We start from the raw sequence: 18,659 nt of genomic DNA on the forward strand, positions 1-18,659 counted from the left end.
ATGGCCACGTCAAAAGAAGGGCTGAATCGGAATCCCGCATAGTGTGGGTTTTTATATGGGCAGACAATGTGCTTCCTGTTTTTTAAAAATTGGTCTAAGTGATTTCCCAGGTCATATCAATTTAACACCATTAAGTCCCTCAGATTCTGTTTTGGGGGTGTAAGAATCTCTTTTTTCTTGTTCTTTCCTGTTCTTCGGTTCTATCTTTTATTTAAAAAGAAAATCACCATGAACCAAACACTCAGAATCCCCTCCTCCCCCATCATGAGCCCCTCCCCACTACCCTTCCCTAGAAGAGAGCCAAGAAGTGTTTGTTGGGAGAGCCCCTAACACCTGTTCTTCATCCGTGAGACACAGTGTAGGTGCCCAGGAAGCAAAGGTCTTTGCTCTTTTACAGGAAGACTTAGGGTCATTATGACCATTGATGATGGGGTGTTTGATTACTAAGGGTGGCCAGCCTAGAGCATGAGAAACTTCAGTTGGCTGTGTCCTAGGAACTGATGGCCTGGTTCATCTGGAGCAGTATTCCCAACTCTTGAGAATTTTGCCAGGGTGCCAGTGAATCCTATGCACAGTGAACTTTGTAGATTAAATAAATATGTTTGCACCTGTTTGACTACTATGTATGTATATAAAGACTGTGTGATAAAATTCATATTTATTTAAAAATGTTTAATTCTTAGTGGATTTTTATCATTATATATATTTTCCTATTCATTGAATATATTAAAATTGTAGGGGCTGGCCCAGTGGCGCAGCAGTTAAGTGCGCACGTTATGCTTCGGCAGCCTGGGGTTCACTGGTTGGGATCCCAGGTGTGGACATGGCACTGCTTGGCAAGCCGTGCTGTTGTAGGCGTTCCACATATAAAGTAGAGGAAGATGGGCATGGATGTTAGCTCAGGGCCAGTCTTCCTCAGCAAAAAGAGGAGGATTGGCAGATGTTAGCTCAGGGCTAATCTTCCTCAAAAGAAAAAAAAAAGTAAATAAAATTAATGTGCAGAATTGTGAAGTTTTTTTGATGAAAAGATAGGGATCTACTGGTTCCTAGATAACCAAGTTATCATCTTTTCAGATACTTCTTATTCAAGTTTTTAAGATCCAGTAAATCTCTAGGAACTTTGTCTTACCCAAGGGTCAGAGGCCATATCTGACTCATTGCACAATCTTTTTTTCCCTACTACAGCAAGCTAAGAATAGTTTTTTACACTTTTAAATACTTAGAAAAAATTAAAGGAAGAATAATATTTCTTTTTTTTTTTTTTCTGCTTTTATCTCCCCATACCCCCCCTGTACACAGTTGTATATCTTAGTTGCAGGTCCTTCTAGTTGTGGGATGTGGGACGCTGCCTCAACGTGGCCTGGTGAGCGGTGCTATGTCCGCGCCCAGGATCCGAACCCTGGGCTGCCACAGCGGAGCGTGCGAACTTAATCACTCGACCACGGAGCCGGCCCCAAGAATAATATTCCATGACTTGTGAAAATTATATGAAATTCAAATTCCAATGTCCCTAAATAAAGTTTTATTGGAATACAGCCATGCTCATTTGTTTATGTGTTGTCTGTGGCTGTTTTCATGCTTCAGTGGCAGAGCTGAGTAGTTGCGACAGAGACCATATGGCCCACAACATCTAAAATATTTGCTATATGGTCCTTTAAGAAAAGCTTTGCTGACCTCTGGTCTTGCCCCTGTTCCATCTATTGATGATAAACCAAGGGTCTGCAACAGGAAACGGCAAATAGGTTTTTTCTTCATCCCAACTCAGTTTAATTAGTAATGACTGGCAGGAGTGCTGCCTTTGGGACCCCCACGTGGACACCAAAGGACTAAGAGCCTTGATGGGTTTGCTGTGTCTGCCTGGGTCTGGGAGGTGAGCTGCGGTAGTGACCCGTAAGCCACATTTATAGTTGCTGTTCCTGGTCTCAAGTGTATTCATAGTGACTCTTAGGATGGTGACCATCTCCCTTGCTGCTTTCTCTCTGGATAGGATCTTCATAAGTCAGTTGAGAAATCCGTATGGCAGAATTTTTACATTTATTGACTGGAGACTTAAGATGGCCATTATAGGGAACTACAGAGGAAGAAAGCAAGGATGATTGCTCCTCCCCTCCTCACCTCCCTTCCAAAAAAGCCTAAAGAAAATATAGGGAAGGAGGAATGGACCCAAATGAAAACTGGGTTTTTTCCTGGTCTTTCCTCTCCCTCTTCAGCCAACCTTCCATCCTGCTACCAACTAGGGTCATCTTAGCGCCGCCTCTGCCTTACTCTGCCTCACTGGCTCCCTGTTGTCTTCAGGATCAAGTCGTAACTACTGAGATTAGCTGACAGGAGTTTCAACATCTAGCTGTTACCTTCCTTCTTCTCTACCCTCCCCCACTCCCTGCCCCAACCCCTCATTCCTCTCTCCCAAAAATCCAGTGCTGCAACCAGCCTGGATTCTGTTTAATTTCTCTAATTATAGCTTAGTAATGCGCACCTCCATCACCTCCCTCCTCTGGCTTGTACACAGCCCCACCCTACTCCCACCCTTTTACTACTTCTCACTTAATTCCTTGATAGTGAAATGGTTGCATGCCTGTCTCTCTCACAAGGCTATGGAGCCCCTTTTATTGTGGAGTCCCAGTGTCTAGTAGGGTGCCCAGTGTATTAGAAGCGCTCATTGATATTTGTTGGGCAAGTGACCCCCAGGGCAAACATGACATATTTGTACCCTTGCTCCCAGGCCTCACAAGAATTTGCCCATAAACAGAGAAATGCTGTGAAACTATAGTGTATTCATGCAGTCACCTTCAGCAAACATAAAGATAACAACTCAGTAAAAGATTGGACTAAATTGTGTAAACTAGCATGGTCAGGCACTGGATGGACACTCTACCTAGAGGGCACCTGGATGCGCACCTCTCCGCCTGCCCTGCCCCTCACCTGCCCGCACCCCATTGCTGGTTTTAAACCAACTGTATCGAGGTATGATCTGTATGAAATAGATTGTACCCATTTAAAGTGTACTGCTAGATAACTTTGTACAAATGTATACACCTGAACTACCTCCACAATCAAGATAAGAACAATTCTGTCATCCCTAAAATTACCTATGACACCTTGATAGTCAAACCCGGCCCCATCCCCAGCCTTGGCAAACACTGGCCTGTTTCCATCACTAGATGGGTTTACGTTTTCTACAGCTGCGCTATCCACTGTGGTAGTCACTAGCCACATGTGGCTATTGAGCTCTTGAAATTTGGCCAGTGTGACTTAGAAACTGAATTTTTAACTTTAATTGAATTTAATTGCTTTTTAAATCACATTTAATTATACTTTATTTAAACTTAAATTTAAATAGCTGCGTGTAGCCAGTGTTTGGACCAGCATAGGTTTAGAAGTTTTATATTTTTAACTTTTACATTTAGGTCTTTGATCTATTTAGAGTTAATTTTTGTGTACGGTATGGGGTAAGAATCTCATTGTTCTTGTTTTTTATATAATTATCTAATTGTTTCAGCACTATTGGATTAAAAGGCTTTCCTTTTCCCATTGAATTGCTTTAGCACCTTTGTCAAAAAAAATCAGTTGACCACTTATTTGTAGGTCTATTTCTTTATTCAATTCTGTGATCTATGTGGCTGTCCTTTCGCCAATACCACACTGTATAATAAATCTTTCAACTTTTTAAGAAATTGTTTTGACTATTCTAGGTCCCTTAGGTTTTCATATTAATTTTTGAATGAAATTGTCAAATTCTATGAAGATGACTGCTAGGATTATGATTAGGACTGCATTAAATTTAAAGATCTTTTTGGAAAGAATTTCCATCTTAACAAATGTTGAGTCTTCCAATCCATAAACACAGTGTATCTCTTTATTATTTAGGTCTTCCTCAGTTTTTCTTAATCAGTGTTTTGCAGTTTTTAGTGTAGATGTCTTGCACATTCTTAACTTTTTCTTTTCTAAGCTATCCATTTCCCTCTATGTGTTGCTTTAGCTGCATCCCACCTCCGCTTTTATTTTTCCACATAAGCAAAGAACGTAAAATAGAGCATGACACCTACAGCTGTAGCTGAGCTTCTGAACTGAATAAGCTCAGGGGAGTAGGTCTATCATAGAACAACTTAAATGTCACTCTTTTGTATTTTTGATATGTGTTTGTGTCTTTACGCTCAGTTTAAAGAGGCACATGATAAAATCGAAGACATCCACAGTCATCCCCCTCTCCCCCCCGGTGTATATAGTAGATGAATCAGAGAACATAGTAAACTCACACAAATTGGTGAACTTTTATATATTGTTTAAAAGTGCCCTGAAACAAGATTTCTTTGGTGGAGAAATGAAATAATGGTCACCAATGCTGTTTCTCTCATGGGCTGTGGTTGGAAAGGAAACTGGTGTTACTTCTTCCAGGCCCCCCCCCCCCCCCACCAACTCCACCCTTTTGGGAACCTAAGAGCAACTGCCTTGTTATGATCCACAATTATAAATCAATGGAAAAATCTTATCTGCTTTTTAAGCAGCACAAGCAATGAAACCTCAAATGTGTTTGTCTCTTCAAAGTGAATTACTTTTGACAATCTTGGCAGTCAACTTTATAGATTTTATTGCTCTTTTCCAAATTCTTTTCATTTATTGTAACATGAAAAAAATGATTACCATGTGATACTGTAAGATTTATGCATAATAAGAAACACTACCCTAATGATGACTTAACCTTGCAGTAAAATATTCACCCCTAAAATATAAGGTAAGAATATTTCTATGTCAGGAAATTTAGCAATAGATTTATTTGCCAAGTCATTTTTTTTAATTACTAACTCCTAAGAGCTGTATATACAGTAGCTATCTTTTTTATTACAAGACAATGTAAGATCATTATTAGGAAATTAGAAAAAGTAGATAAGCCAAAAGAAGAAAATAAACAACTACTCATGGTGTACCATTGTTAACTTTTTTATATATGTCCTTCTAGGCTTTTAAAAATTATGGTTGATAACTGTACATGTTTTTAAAGTGCTTTTCTTTTCTTTATTGCGAAATTGCTGCATGTTAGTATTTGTCTAAATTATCATTCCTAAGGGCAAAATCATACTCAATTGTTTGGATATACCCTGTTGTTATGTATTTCTGGCCCCCTGCCCCAGCTCTTAGCTGTTATAGAACACATTGCCATGATCATTCTTTTAGCTTAATCTTTGCCCAATCCTTTATTACTTTTGGATAGAATTCTAGAAATGTCTGGCTTAGAAGGTATGCTGTTTAGAGATTTTTGATAACACAGAGTCATGCTGCCTTTCAGAAGAGTTACATCAGTTTACACTCCCACCAGCAGCGTTTGAGAGTGTCTACTTCTTATCTCTAGGTGTTAATGTTTTTAAAATAATTCAGGTACTCTTAAATATCCTTCATGGGAAAACAGTGGCAAATGAAATTAAATCTTCTTGAACTCATTGAGAAGGCTTACTAGGATTCTTGATCTTTATGAAAATTGACAACCTTTTAGGAAAGTTGCCTTTGAAACAGCATGCAAGTGGGGCCGGCCCGGTGGCGCAGCGGTTAAGTGCGCACATTCCGCTTCTCAGTGGCCCAGGGTTCGCCGCTTCGGATCCCAGGAGTGGACATGGCACCACTTGGCAAGCCATGCTGTAGCAGGCGTCCCACATATAAAGTAGAAGAAGATGGGCACAGATGTTAGCTCAGGGCCAGTCTTCCTCAGCAAAAAGAGGAGGATTGGTGGCAGATGTTAGCTCAGGGCTAATCTTCCTCAAAAAAAAAAAAAAGCATATAAGCTTAAAAAAATCTCTCTCTCTCTTTTTTTTTTTTTGCCATAGAATTTTAGACCTAAAGGTGACTTTTAGATCATCTAAACCAATAGTTTAGTGCAGTATCTGCAAAGGGTTGTGATCCATTAGTGATTGTGAAATCATTTTAATGGATTTTGACTTTGTTCTGATGAAATTTAGAATAGAAACTGTCAGCCTGCGTTGTACATAGCAATGATAGGTATTCTTTCATGAATGTTTGCTTGGGGTGTGTGTGTATGTGTGTATACATATTTATATACACAGATGAATGTAGATTGTGATTAAAATGTGTTCCTGACTCAAAGTCCTGGCCAAAAACTAGGGAACATTCAGTAGTCTTTCTCTCTAAACTGTGTTGTCCTTTTAGAAATGATTTATTTCGAAAAGAAGTAATTTCTGATTCTTAGCATTCTGTTTAGAAGGGGTACTTCATTTACGGACTTTTGCATGTTTTGTTTATGATGATAAATGAGGGCTCTTGGGCGGATGTGAGACAGGCCCTTCTAGGCTCTGGATGTCATAGAAGATATAAACTCTAACATTAAGCATATTGTGATAGATGCATAATTTTTAGCAGCAGCACTGAAAGATGATAGGTTACAGGGTTAGTCAACACTTTGAAACCCCTCTCTGTCACTTAATAGCTAATGCTTTGAACTAAACAATGTTTCTGAACCTTAGTTCTCTTATTTGTGAATAGTTCTCTTATTTGTATAATAGTTTCTGCCTCATAAGGTTGTTTTAAGTAAGGTTTAAAGAAATATGATGCCTGGTATGTAGTACACTCAAAACAACTTGCAACTTCTGTTTTTGATGCTGATTATTTGAAAATCAGTAATGTGTTCATGTGTACAAGTATGTGTCTGTGAAGATGGGCTGTGGCGTATATCTCCATGTCTAACCAGAGTGTCCATCCCCACTCCTCTTTGGTTTGGGTTTTTTCAGGGTTTCCTAGTCTTGAACTACTGGCTACGTGGCTACCAAATGCCTAAGGGAGTTCTTCACAGCTGAGTTATGAAGCTGGAATTGGTCTAGACGCTGGGTAGATGCAAAGCAGCCTAACTCTTCAAGTTCCAACATTTCTCACCTCTGATTCCGGCCTCTCCTTCAAGAAGGATACCTTAGCTTCACTGACTTCCACTAGAACAGAAGCCCGTTTCCTCCCCTCAGTGAAAAAATCTATGCTTCAGACGTAAATTGTTCATATGAAAGGAACGCACAGTCTGTTTCACGGAAGTAAATCGACCGTCAAGAGAAGACTTGGCCTCTAATTTATATTGCTTTGCACTTTGGTCTGATGTTAAGAAACAGCATTCTTCTTCGGTGAAATTTTGGGTGCCAAACACCTACCCAGAATGTCCAGGGCCTTCCTTTTCAGAAGTTAGCATTCTCCTTTTGACCGTCCAAGTCATTATGAATTCTGACTTGTGTTAGGAACATGTTGGACAATGGAAAAATTTCTCTGGATTGTTTTAGTAATATTTTTGGGATTACACTTCCTTTCTGTACCAGTTTCTTTTAATTTAAAGAACTATAAGCCAGGTTATATTATCTCCCAACAGGTAATATAGCTCTTTTCTTTTATTAACTGTTCTCTGTACTCCAACCATCTCCTGATATTTGGTAGAGTAACACCTTTCCACATGTGCTTGCCTCCTAATTTAAAATACTGTATCCGCATGTAGATATAATGTACATAACAGTTTAACCTCAAGATCTCTGGAGTCAGGGCCCCCATGCCTGAGACACTAATACAGAGTGTGTTCGCACTTAGCCATGGGCTGGACTCAAAAACCTTATGCCAGGGTTGATGTGGATTACCTAGAACCCTTCCTGCAGTATTCATAGGGTGTTTTAATTTTGTTGTTGTCATTGTGTGTGTGTGGTGTGTATGTTTTTAATGGGACTCTTGTTTTAAAATGTAACTTTGAAAGTTTAACACAAAATATTTGTTGTGCAGTATACACAATAGAGAGGTACCTTAAAATTTTTTTGTTCTTTTCTTCATAATTACTCCTAACCACTAGTGGTCACTTCCCATAGTATTGATTTGACTTCACTGTCAAAGATCATTATTCTGTGCATTAGTAACCCTGAGAAGGGAAGAACAAGAAGGCCCTGTTGACTGGGTTTCCTGGCTCTAGAATTCACGCATCCTGGCCGTGGCAGGATGCTAGCAGGGCCCGCCTGTATTGGAGACTGTATACCAGCTCAGGCTGGTTCAGGGCCCATCTTGAGTGCAAGGGCAGTCCTCCGTGGTGCAAAGCCTCAAGCTCCTGAATCCCATCCCTGTCATCTCTGGCGTTACTTGCTGTCGTGGCCCCGGTAGGTTCTCCGGCTCCCGAGTGCTCCGCAGCTCGAATGTGGGAATGGCGCTGTCATGCTGACCATGCCTGGAAGCGGCTCTGGCATCCGGTGGGCACTCCTTTTCCCTCGTTCAATCTTAGGTTTTGATTTGCCCCTTGCATTGTTTCCAAAGATCAACGAATGTCAGTACCATTTAAAGGACCAATGAGAACCTCCTGCTGGTCACCCCTCCCCTGTGGAAGCACACTCTACTACTAAAGGGACGGCCCTGGGCTGTGTGTCCTTGGCATTGAGAACGGTGTGGGGATCAACTGTATGAATGTGACTTGTTTCGTGGGTTGACTTTGCTTTCTAGTTTTTCATTTTCCTTTTTTTAAAAATACATCCTTCCCTCCCACATGTGACTAAATTAATTCCTATTTTTGAGAAGTCGTCTGAAAGTGTAAAAACAAAATAACTCGCCTTTCATAAGGTCGATGTTGTAAGCCTGACGGTGGCTGTGAAAGTGGTTTAACTTTTACCACTCTTCCTCTTACAGCTTCCATACCGACCTGCTTCGGAGAGCCCAGGGGCGGAGGGGGGAGGGGAGGAGGCAATCCTTCCGAACGAATGGACTTTTGTTGTTGTTTTTGCATGTTCTTGTTCCTTGGGCGATCATGGCCTTTGAATATGCACACAACCTTTGAATTGTGCCTACTAAATTATAGCAGGGGACTTCGGCACCCAAGGACTCCTCTCTTTCTGGGGTTATAGTAGGAATTCCCAGCTGTACTCTGGACTTTATTTTGCTAACCATAACTGAGCAACTGTAAATTACTGCTATATTAATGTTTTAAAGCACTGGGATAGTCTAATTCTAACTTGTAATTAATTATGTTTGCCAATTATCTGTTTGAAATAAATTTGTGTCTAAACAGCTATTGAAACTGTTAAATTGTACAGATATTATTCATGACAGCTTTGTACTGTGGAATGTGCTTAATAAAAAACAAAAAGTTTGACCTTTGTCCAATAAATTGCTAAGTAATGTCAATAAATCAAGTATGAGTATTATGCAGTACACCTAATCTGGCTTCGTACAATTGTGACTTCAGCTACTAGTTCAAAGCCGATACTCTTCAATAAAGTGTTGCAATACTCTGATGCTCTGTTAAGAAATTTTTCAAAAAACTTTTGTGCTATCAGTAATTCAGTGACATACAATTAAAGTTTGTAGGTTTAAAAAATCATCTGTTCTGTAAAATGAGGTTGCAGGCAAAGTGCCTTTGGCCTGTGAGAACTCGGGACGAGGTAAAGCCAGTCCGTGCCTTGGGGTCTCTGCTGAAAGCTGACTCGAACCTCTGGTGGGGCTAGTTCAAATCCTCCCCAGCAAATCTGCTTCCTTCCAGTACTGAATTGCTTCACAAGTTACCGTAAATATGAAAATGGCCTCTTAAAATGTCCCAAGTGACTCGGGTGTGAGTGGACCCTCTGGTTCTTGAAGAAGGGGGTGGCAGTGTGAGACGTGTGCCTGTGCCCACCCCCTATGCACTGGGCTCAGTTTCCATGTTTGCAGGGTCACCCAGCACCGGTGGCCCTAAAGCAGAGAGAGTACAGTTAGTATCTGCAGGGCTCTGCTCAGAAGTGCTGAGTGGCAGCAGAGTTTTGCAGATAACTAGATTTTCCCCCATTAATCAACTGAATTGGTAATGTGGACTTCGTAGATGAAATAAGAGTATATCCATACACTCTTGCCCCACCCATTTTTCTTGTAAAAAATGTTATTAAAATATGTAAAATGCATGTGGTTAAGAAACCCATAAAAAGAGTAAAAAGTGATTCTCCCTTTCACCCTTGACCCTCAGCCCCCCAGTCACTGTTCATGAGTTTTTTGCATGTCCTTCGACAGATAATGCTGTGTAAAGAGGGGAGTGTGTAGGTGTGTATGTGTGTGTGTGTGTGTGTATGGCCCACCCCTCCTCTAGCATCAGTGGCAGCATGCATGCTCCCCCGGCTCCACTCCACCTTGCGTTTTCATCCAGTATTCCTGAGGAGACCGTTCCATGCCAGTACCTGGGAGTCCTCCCTATTCCTGTTCATGGCTGCGTAGCATTTGGTTCTAAGGATGTGCCGTAATTTATTTACCTAGTTCCCTGAGAGTAGAGTTTCTGGTGGTTTCTTGCCTTTTCCTATAGTGACTGTCCTCTTTCATAGATCTTTCTATTCCTGCCTGTGCTCCGCACGATAAACTATTCATGGTAATTTGGGCTAATTGTTACGAGCAGCAGCTGTTGAACCCAAACACCGCTGCAGGGTGGAAGAAGCTCAGGTGTCGGGCTGGAGCTTCACCTCTCCAGTCGGATCCTCCCCTCACGTGCTTGGTGTTCAGTAAATTGTGGTTTCTTTCTTCCTTGATAGGGGAGGTGTTGCTGCAAGGATCATGAGTGCATCCCATATTAATTAGGGAGATTGTAAGAGGTTTTGCAGGACTCCTTGGATATATAATCAGAGACTAGAATGGTGCTTTGCCATTGCAGCCTATTTGTTTTCCAGTTAATAAGGAGAAAGAATTGGGCCGTCTGGCTGATACACTTGTTACTAATTAGCTGTGTGGCAATACCCTCTTTTGGGCGTTAGCTTCCCTATGTACAAAAGAAGGTTTCACTAGCTCCAGTCCTGGAGGGCACACGGCCCAGCCCCGGACAGCCTTTTGCCTTGCAGGAACGCAGACCCAGTGATGCCAGGTCTAAATTTTCAAGAAAAGCTAGAAATCCAGATTATGTAGAGATTCAATATTTAAAAGTTGGGAACTTTTTTTTTTAAGTCAATTGCTGGAGCACCAGTTTGCTGTCTCTGAATTAATGTGATTTTAAGCATTTCTCGTAGTGACCTGTTGAAGCATTGTGTCTGAGTGCAGAGACGGAACTCTTGAAGAACGGAAGAGATTTCAGAGAAAAGTGACAAATTAAATGATACGTCTTGTGGCAAAGTGACCAGCACACAGTAATCATTCAGTTCGTGTTTGTTTATGAAAAATCACTTAAAAACGAAAAGACGAGGAGGAGGAAGGAGCCAAGAGCTGGCCGCCACCGTCTTCAGTCACATTGTGAGTGTTCAGGCCAGCTGCCTGCTTTTGTGCTGGGAATGAGTTCTTATTAAACCAAGGCAGCGTTTAGGCCTAAGATCGACTTGGTCTTCCAGCTGAAGAAAACTGGGAGCTCCAAGTCTCTGACCTGGTTGTTGGTTGCCCAAAGCTAGGTCTGACACCTAGTAGGCACTCAGTAAACATCTGTGGGATGACTGAGAACATAGCCACCTTCACGGGTTTACTTGCCCAACGATGGTGCGATGGGCCCTGCACACCACGCACTGAAATGATAAGTCAGCGTTTTCAAATGTTTACTGGTTATGTGTAGCCATGTGAAAGAATCACAGGGCAGATCATAAGGAACGTTTTCTCTGTGCGTGCAGGGTCACCTGGAAAGCAGAATCCTATCAATGGAATTGTATTGTTCCCTTGCATTCAACATTGTGGCCATCTACTCATCCTGTCTCCAGGAATTGCTTAGCTGTATTTCTCGCAGTAGGTATGTTATTGTTGGGCTGGCCTGGGGGAACCTGGGAGTGACAAAGCCAAAGACTTGATCTGTCGTGAGGCAAGCTTTAGGAACAGCGTGAAGCTGGCTTTCTGGTGAGATCTCAGAGAGGACAACTTAAGCTCCCTCCACCCTTCACCCCCTTTCAGATCCAACGGACCTTTCCGTTCTCAGGGGCTGTTTGTCCTCCCAAACACCCTGCAGCTCTGGGTTTGGGAGGGGATACTCTTAAGACATCATGGCCTTTGGATCTTGATGGAGACCATCCCACTGGGGTCACTAGTCTACAGGATGGCAGGAAAGAGCATGAGCTTTGGGGCCCGGCAGACCCAGCTTGGGATTGGAGCTCTGCCACCTAATTGAGAAGGGCATTCCCTGCCCTGAACCTGAGCTGCTTCGTCTAGGAAGTGGAGACAGTAGTTTAAGATCACTGTAAGGATTAAATGACATAATCTAAAGAGCCCAGCACAGTGCCTGGTATATAGTAGGACTCCAGTGCAGCTCTTCTTGCTAGCTTCACCTGTGGCATTTGAACAGACAGTACGGAATGTCCCGAGCAGAGAAAGGGGTGAGGGCTAGGCTTCGGGGTGCTGTGAGATGAGACAGAGTTCAATGTGCTCAGGCAGCCTGGGGCCTGTCTGGGCCTCGGGAGGGGAAGTCCCAGAGCTGACACTTGGAAGAATGCTGACAGCCCCCAGTGAGGACTCCAGTTCGTAACCAGGGCCTGGGCTGTTCAGTGGGTGAAACAGGGAGAGGGCCCTAGTGACGGCGTTTACACCAAGTTCTGTTTGTTGATTTTGTTAAGAAGAATTCAGCTTTGAAGGCAGTACACCGATCATATCTCCAGAAGTGGTTCTGGAGAGAACGAGACCTACCAGCATTCTCAGCCGACTGTAGGTCTCCGCAGGGGACAGGGGGACAGGGAATTCCGTGTCCTCAGTGTGTGTAGCTGCTGGGGCTGCGGGTGGTGGGTGGGTGATGCAGGGAGAAAGGTGGTGAACACCAGCTACAGCGACAAGAAGAAGAAAATAACCGCCGTTTAGTGAGTGCCAGGCCTGCTGGGAGGGCTGTCCACATGCTCCCACCCTCACAATAAGCCCTGTGGTATATATTACCGTTTCACAGCTGAAGAAACTGAGGCTCAGGGTTGCCTTGCTAGCCAGCAGCTGGGCTTAGCTTTGATTCCAGTCTGCCTTGGCTACCACGGCTGACCTCTTGCCACGCCACCGTTGCCTCTCTCTCTCCATGCTCCATGGGCACCGCGATGCCAGCAGTCTCCCTGAGGAGCCAGGCCTCGGGCTGTGCAGGCCCCTTGCATTAAGAGACCCTCTGCATATCTTCTTTCCCTCCCACTGGTATGTCATTAATAAATGTGCACGATGTGCCTTCAGCACTGCAGAGTGTGGTGGAGTGAAAGCAACTGGATGGGATGGGTGCCAGGGGCCCGGAGGGCCACGCTGAGGAGTGGGGGCTCTGTACTGGTGGCAGTGGGCAGCCACCGGTGGGTTTTAAGCTGGGCATAACCAGTTAGGAAGCTAGTAGATCAGGGGAGAAATGTCAAGGTCCAGAATAAGGCAGATCACTGAGGGGTGAGACAGGCTGGGTTGAGGGGTGTTAAGGCGAGGGAACCACGGGAGCTGGTTGAGGAGTGGAGGGCCTGACTGAGTTCCATGTTTCGCGCGTCTCCTGTGTGCCACGAGATGGGGCTGTCATGGAAAGCAGACCCCGTCCCTGCTCTCAGGAAGCTTCCTTTCCAGAAGTCGACAATGTGACTGCATGAACTCACAGGATAAATTAGATTGTGGTAAGTGCTGTGACAAGATGACACTGGGCAGTGGGTTGCAGCGGCCTGGGGGACATTTGAGCCAAGACCTCAGTGGTCAGCAGGAGCCAGCCACGCAGTGTTCCAGGCTGAGGGACGGAGATGCCAAGGCCTTTAGGGAAGGCCCGTGGACCCAAGTGGCTGGAGGGGCACTTGGCCTCCACGATGCGGGCAGGAAGCGCGGGGAGAGGCCGTGGAAGGCGATGCGTTTGGGTTTGGACGTCGCAGGTGCCCGAGAGACATTCAAGTGGAGCTGACTTGGGCTGTCTAGAAGAGAGGCGACGGGTGGCTCCGAAGGAAGAGGCCTGACACCGAGTCCGGAAGAACGTCGCATCGAGGCAGAGGGCGCAGGACGAGCCAGCGACAAAGGCGGGGGCGGAGCAGCGGAGGGGTAGGCGCGAGGCAACGGCAGCCTTGGCCGCGCGGGCCACGCTCAGAACTTGGCAAGCCCTCTTTCCCAAACACTCGCCCCCAGCCGCCCCGGCCTCCCGGCGAACAACGCCTGTGCCTAATCGCGCCGGGGACACCTAATCCCGCCGCGCGCCGCTCCAGCCCGCGCCGCGCTCCCGAGGGCAGGGGCTCCAAGGGCGAGGGCTCCTGATGGCCGGAGCTCCGAGGGTCTTGGCTCCGAGGGCGGGGGCTCCGAGGTCGGGGGCTCCGATAGGAGGGGCTCCGAGGGCGGGGTCTCCGATAGGAGGGGCTCCGAGGGCGGGGGCTCCGATAGGAGGGGCTCCGAGGGCGGGGGCTCCGATAGGAGGGGCTCCGAGGGCGGGGGCTCCGATGCCTGGGGCTCCGAGGGCAGGGGCTCCGATAGGAGGGGCTCCGAGGGCGGGGGCTCCGATAGGAGGGGCTCCGAGGGCTGGGACTCCGATGCCCGGGGCTCCGAGGGCGGGGGCTCGGATAGGAGGGGCCGGCGCGGCAACTGGGCGCTCGGGAGCCCTTCCCGCCCGCGCTCGCCCGGCCCTTGGGCAGGTTCCCCGCAGCCCATCTGCACAAACAGACGGGGGCCAGGTCTGCGCCTCAGGAATGAGGAGATAAAAGGGACCATCGGGGTTTTTCCACCCAAGGCGAAAGCATTTTATAGAACGGGCTGCGAGTTTTTGTTTCAGGAAATTTCATCATGTCTCCAAGAAGGGGAGGGGAAAAAGAGAGAGGGAGAGAGGCCGAGAGAGAAGTTAATTGGCTTCAGGTTTTCTTGCTCCCTTTTCATGTCGGTAACACGAGGCGGCCCGGGTCAGCCGCAGGTCAGCGACGTTTGGGCTCTTTAGTGCCCCTCTGTGAATACCTCATTTCTGTAATAGTTTTTCCTTTAAAAACAGCTCTGCCTTCTTTGGCAGATGGTGACATTCCATTAGCATATGGAATATTTTTCAAAACACATCCGAAAGCCTGTCTCTTACAGAGGAGGCTGGGGAGAAGCAAACGAATGTTTGAGAAGTATGTTGGGAGCAACTCAACATTTAACAGAAGGCTCCCACCCCCCGCATCCCCCAGCCCACACCTCCCCACCACCGCCGAGATTGGTACCCTAACCAAGAAGAGGAGAGGATTTCCCCCAGAGCTTAAGCTGTAGGACCATCAGAGTACACGGAGGGTAGCTCTGGGGGGCCTGACCCAGAGGACAAAGAGCGTCTCTTGGCCCAGATTGGAGGTTGGCAAGCCGCTGTGGATGTGGCATCAGGGGCAGTGAAAGATGCTTCTTGTTCATTGAGCACCTATTGTGTGCCACAGGCTGTGTGTGACGTACAGTATTGTCTTGCCTGCTGAAATCCATTTGTGACACAGCAGGCAGAGTGATCTCTTGAACATGTGAGTCGGGTCATGACACTGCCCTGCCCGGCACTCTCCAGTGGTTCCCCGCTGTGCTGCATTAGAATCAAGCTCCAACTCCTTGTTATGGTCTGCAGCCATCGAGCCCCTGCCTGCCTCTGCAACGGCATTTGGATCATGCTTCCCTTTGTCACTCCCACTCCAGCTACGTGGCATTCTTTCCATTCTCTGTCTCTGCCTTAGGGCCTTTGCATGTGCTGTTCCCTCTGCCCAGCATGCATGTGCCCCAGCTGTTCATGTGGCTGCTTCCTTGTCATTGAGGTCTCAGCTCAAATACCTGCTTCTCCAAGAAGCCTTCTCTGACCAGGTCCTCTCAGTTATCCCACGTTGCTCTCTGTTGCGTCCTGTTTTCTATTTACCCTACAGTACTTACCATTTTATTACTTAATTTGTTTACTCGTATTTATTCAAGACATTTATTGAAGGCATACTATGTGCCAAGCACTGATCTAGGCAGTGACAAAACAAATATCCCAGCTCCCTACAGAATGACATGGGAAGACAAATCATATATTTTCTGACTTCCCTCACCAGAAACATCAGCTTCCTGAGGCCCGAGCCCCTGTTTGTCTTCTTCAGAGGCCACTTTGGGGCGTAGCAATCACAGAACTCAGGGAATCACAGGTCCGTGAAGGACTGAGCCCCATTTATGGACAGTGGCCTTGAGGCATGGGACAGGAAGTGGCTTTCAGGACACTCTGCTAAGAAGATCAGGGCTCTGAGCCCCCGTGTGACTCTGGCCCCGGCACTCCACAGGCCGCCCAGCCCGAAGCGTCTGCTGAGTGCCTTCCCCAGCGCTGCCTTCCTCAGCCCGATGTCGGGGTCCCCCCCGTACCCCATCCATGCGGACCTCTCCTATAACTGCCCCCTCAGCACCCCAGTCTCTGAGGAGCCACAAGCTCTCTACGTCCCTTTGGGCTGTGTCTTTCAGGTCCCCGAGCCCCGAGCCCCAGAGTTTCCCTGTCAAAATGAGAATTTAAGCCACAGTATATCTGCTAAAGCTCTTGAGATTCTATTATCTTGCCTTCTGCTCAACCAACCTGTAAGTCGTGTTCAGTGAGAGGTTAAGGGGCCGGCCTGGTGGCGCAGTGGTTAAGTGCGCATGTTCTGCTTTGGCGGTCCGCGGTCTGCCAGTTTGGATCCCGGGTGCGGACATGGCACCGCTTGGCACGCCATGCTGTGGTAGGCGTCCCACATATAAAGTAGAGGAAGATGGGCATGGATGTTAGCTCAGGGCCAGTCTTCCTCAGCAAAAAGAAGAGGGTTGGCAGCAGATGTTAGCTCAGGGCTAATCTTCCTCAAAAGAAAAAAAAAACAATAAGAGGTTAAACAGTAATTTTGATTTCTCCATCCCCAGCTGAATAATCATGTTGAGGTTTAATGTGGTCTCAGCAGCTGCCACTTCTCAGACTAGCATAACTAGTCCTCTATTCTGCTTAATCTATTGATCCAAGGTACAGGAGCCCATTTCAAACTGGCTTGTAAAAAGAAGGGCATTTATTGGCTCATATTACACATAAGCTCAGGAATGGATTGCCTTCAGGCATGGCTAGATCTGGGAGCTCAAACTGGATCTGGGAGCTCCAACGATGTCGTCAGCTTTCGAGTCTCACTCTACGTCCCTGTCTGCTCTCCCCTCTCATGGTCTCATTTGAAGGCAGGCTCTCTTCCCTCACGGTGGCCAGGTGGCTGCTAGCAACCCCATGAGCACCTCCTATCTTTCTAATGTCTCTGGTAGAGCCGAATCTCTCTTTTCAGCAGGACAAAGAGTCCTGGAATTAGCACTCCAACTGGGAAATGTGCCCACTCTTAAACCCATCACTGTGATCAGAGGAATGAGATGCTCTGACCAGGCCTGTGTCATGTGGCTATCCTGGAGCCCAGGGGTGGGGTCCACCTCACAAAAACCACATGAACTGAGAAAGGAAGGGAGGCAGATTCCCAAAGGAAAATCAGGGTTCTGGGGTCGAAATACAAAGGGGAACCGAGGCCGGGCAGACGAAAGCCAGTGTCCCCTGCTCTTGCCACAGGCTCACCTCTTCCCCATAGGAAATGACTACTTTTGCACGTTATTTGAGGCTCAGCTCAAATGTTCCCTCGTCCTCCACCCCCAGAACAGGGGCTCAGTCCTCCAGCCCCTGGACTCTACTCCTGCCTTGTCACCTCCTCCTTGGCATCACAGCTATTAGTGTGCACATCCGAGGCCCTGCGGGTGGAGAGGGTAAAGAGCCAGCCTTTGGGGTCAGAGGGTTTGGGCTCAGAGCTCATTTCTGCCCTTCACTGGTCGGGTGACCGAGGACAAGGCACTTCTTTCTAATTATTTCTCCCTCCTGGGCCTGCTCTGAGCATTAAATGAGATGAAGCCAGCGCAGCCTGGGGTCACAGAGGGCTTCTGATCTTCACACCCGGCTCCATCCTCGGTCATCTCTGTGTCCACAGCCCCCGTCAGAGGTACTAATAAATGTGTGCTGTATGAACAAACCCATGGATTCCAGAACTGTCAGGGTACGATGGGGTCTCCCCTTTCGTGGTGCTCAGATTCCAAAGAGAGCACTTGAGGTGAAAAACCTTACAAAGACTCTTGAAAAACCTTAAAATGTGAATTCAATGCAGCACACAAGGTGTGTGCTATATGACCCAGCGCGGTAATTCTTAAACCAATTTAGAGTTTGAGAACACTAAGCTGGTCAAGGGAGACCAAAGAAAAGTCTAAATGGAGACACTCGGTCATTCAAATGATTCTGCTCTGAAAATAACTCTTGGGAGGGATAGAGAGATGAGAGAGCAAAAGAAGAGAAAATGGCAAATTCTGAATTCAGAGTTGCCTGCGAGGTTTCCTCCATTCTGGCTTAATATGCAGCCTTATTCTATAGCTTTAATATGTGTCAAGAGACTTGTTTGTTATGGGAGAAGAAATGTGACTGTGTACATAAGTGCCCCGAGGATGGCGCGCAGCACAAAGTGGGGGCTCAGAGCATGTGGGGGATAGAACCCTGGTCCTGCTCGGTGGTCTGACTTACACATGAGTCCCTGGGTTGCTGCAGAGGGGGTCCGGCCCGACTGCCTGTATCTCCTCCTGGTGGCCGTACCAGACTGGCTCCACACTCATGCCCCAGGCCATCAGTCCCTGTGCTGAGGTCCTACAGCCTGGGGTGAAATTCAAGGCTATGTGGTGTCGTTCTGCTGCCCCTGCTGCCTCCATAACCCTGTTGGCTGGGGAGCAGACTTCAGCAAGTGAAGGTGACCTTGGCCCCTTTTTCCTGAGTCTTGGTTAGCATAATTTCATTTTCAAGACAAGTACCTAACCTTACCTATCCCCTTTCCCCATGCCTACAC

General features: G+C 46.5%; 1 protein-coding gene across 23 annotated transcripts in view; it reads left to right on the top strand.

Annotated features, from left to right (window-relative positions):
- Nucleotides 1-9,239, top strand: part of FBXW11 (F-box and WD repeat domain containing 11) — a 124,364-nt gene extending 115,125 nt beyond the window's left edge. For 14 of the 23 annotated variants that reach the window (XM_008509770.2, XM_070570329.1, XM_008509752.2 and 11 more), the window contains one exon: nt 6,735-9,239. The gene's annotated coding sequence lies outside the window, so the exon portion shown is untranslated. Of the gene's footprint in view, nt 1-1,299 lie in introns of all 23 variants that reach the window. The other 9 variants (XM_070570338.1, XM_008509746.2, XM_070570330.1 and 6 more) reach the window with 2 other exon arrangements.
- Nucleotides 9,240-18,659: the final 9,420 nt, after the last annotated feature.

Source organism: Equus przewalskii, chromosome 13 (genome assembly GCF_037783145.1).
Source record: "Equus przewalskii isolate Varuska chromosome 13, EquPr2, whole genome shotgun sequence".
Taxonomy (NCBI): Eukaryota; Metazoa; Chordata; class Mammalia; order Perissodactyla; family Equidae; genus Equus; species Equus przewalskii.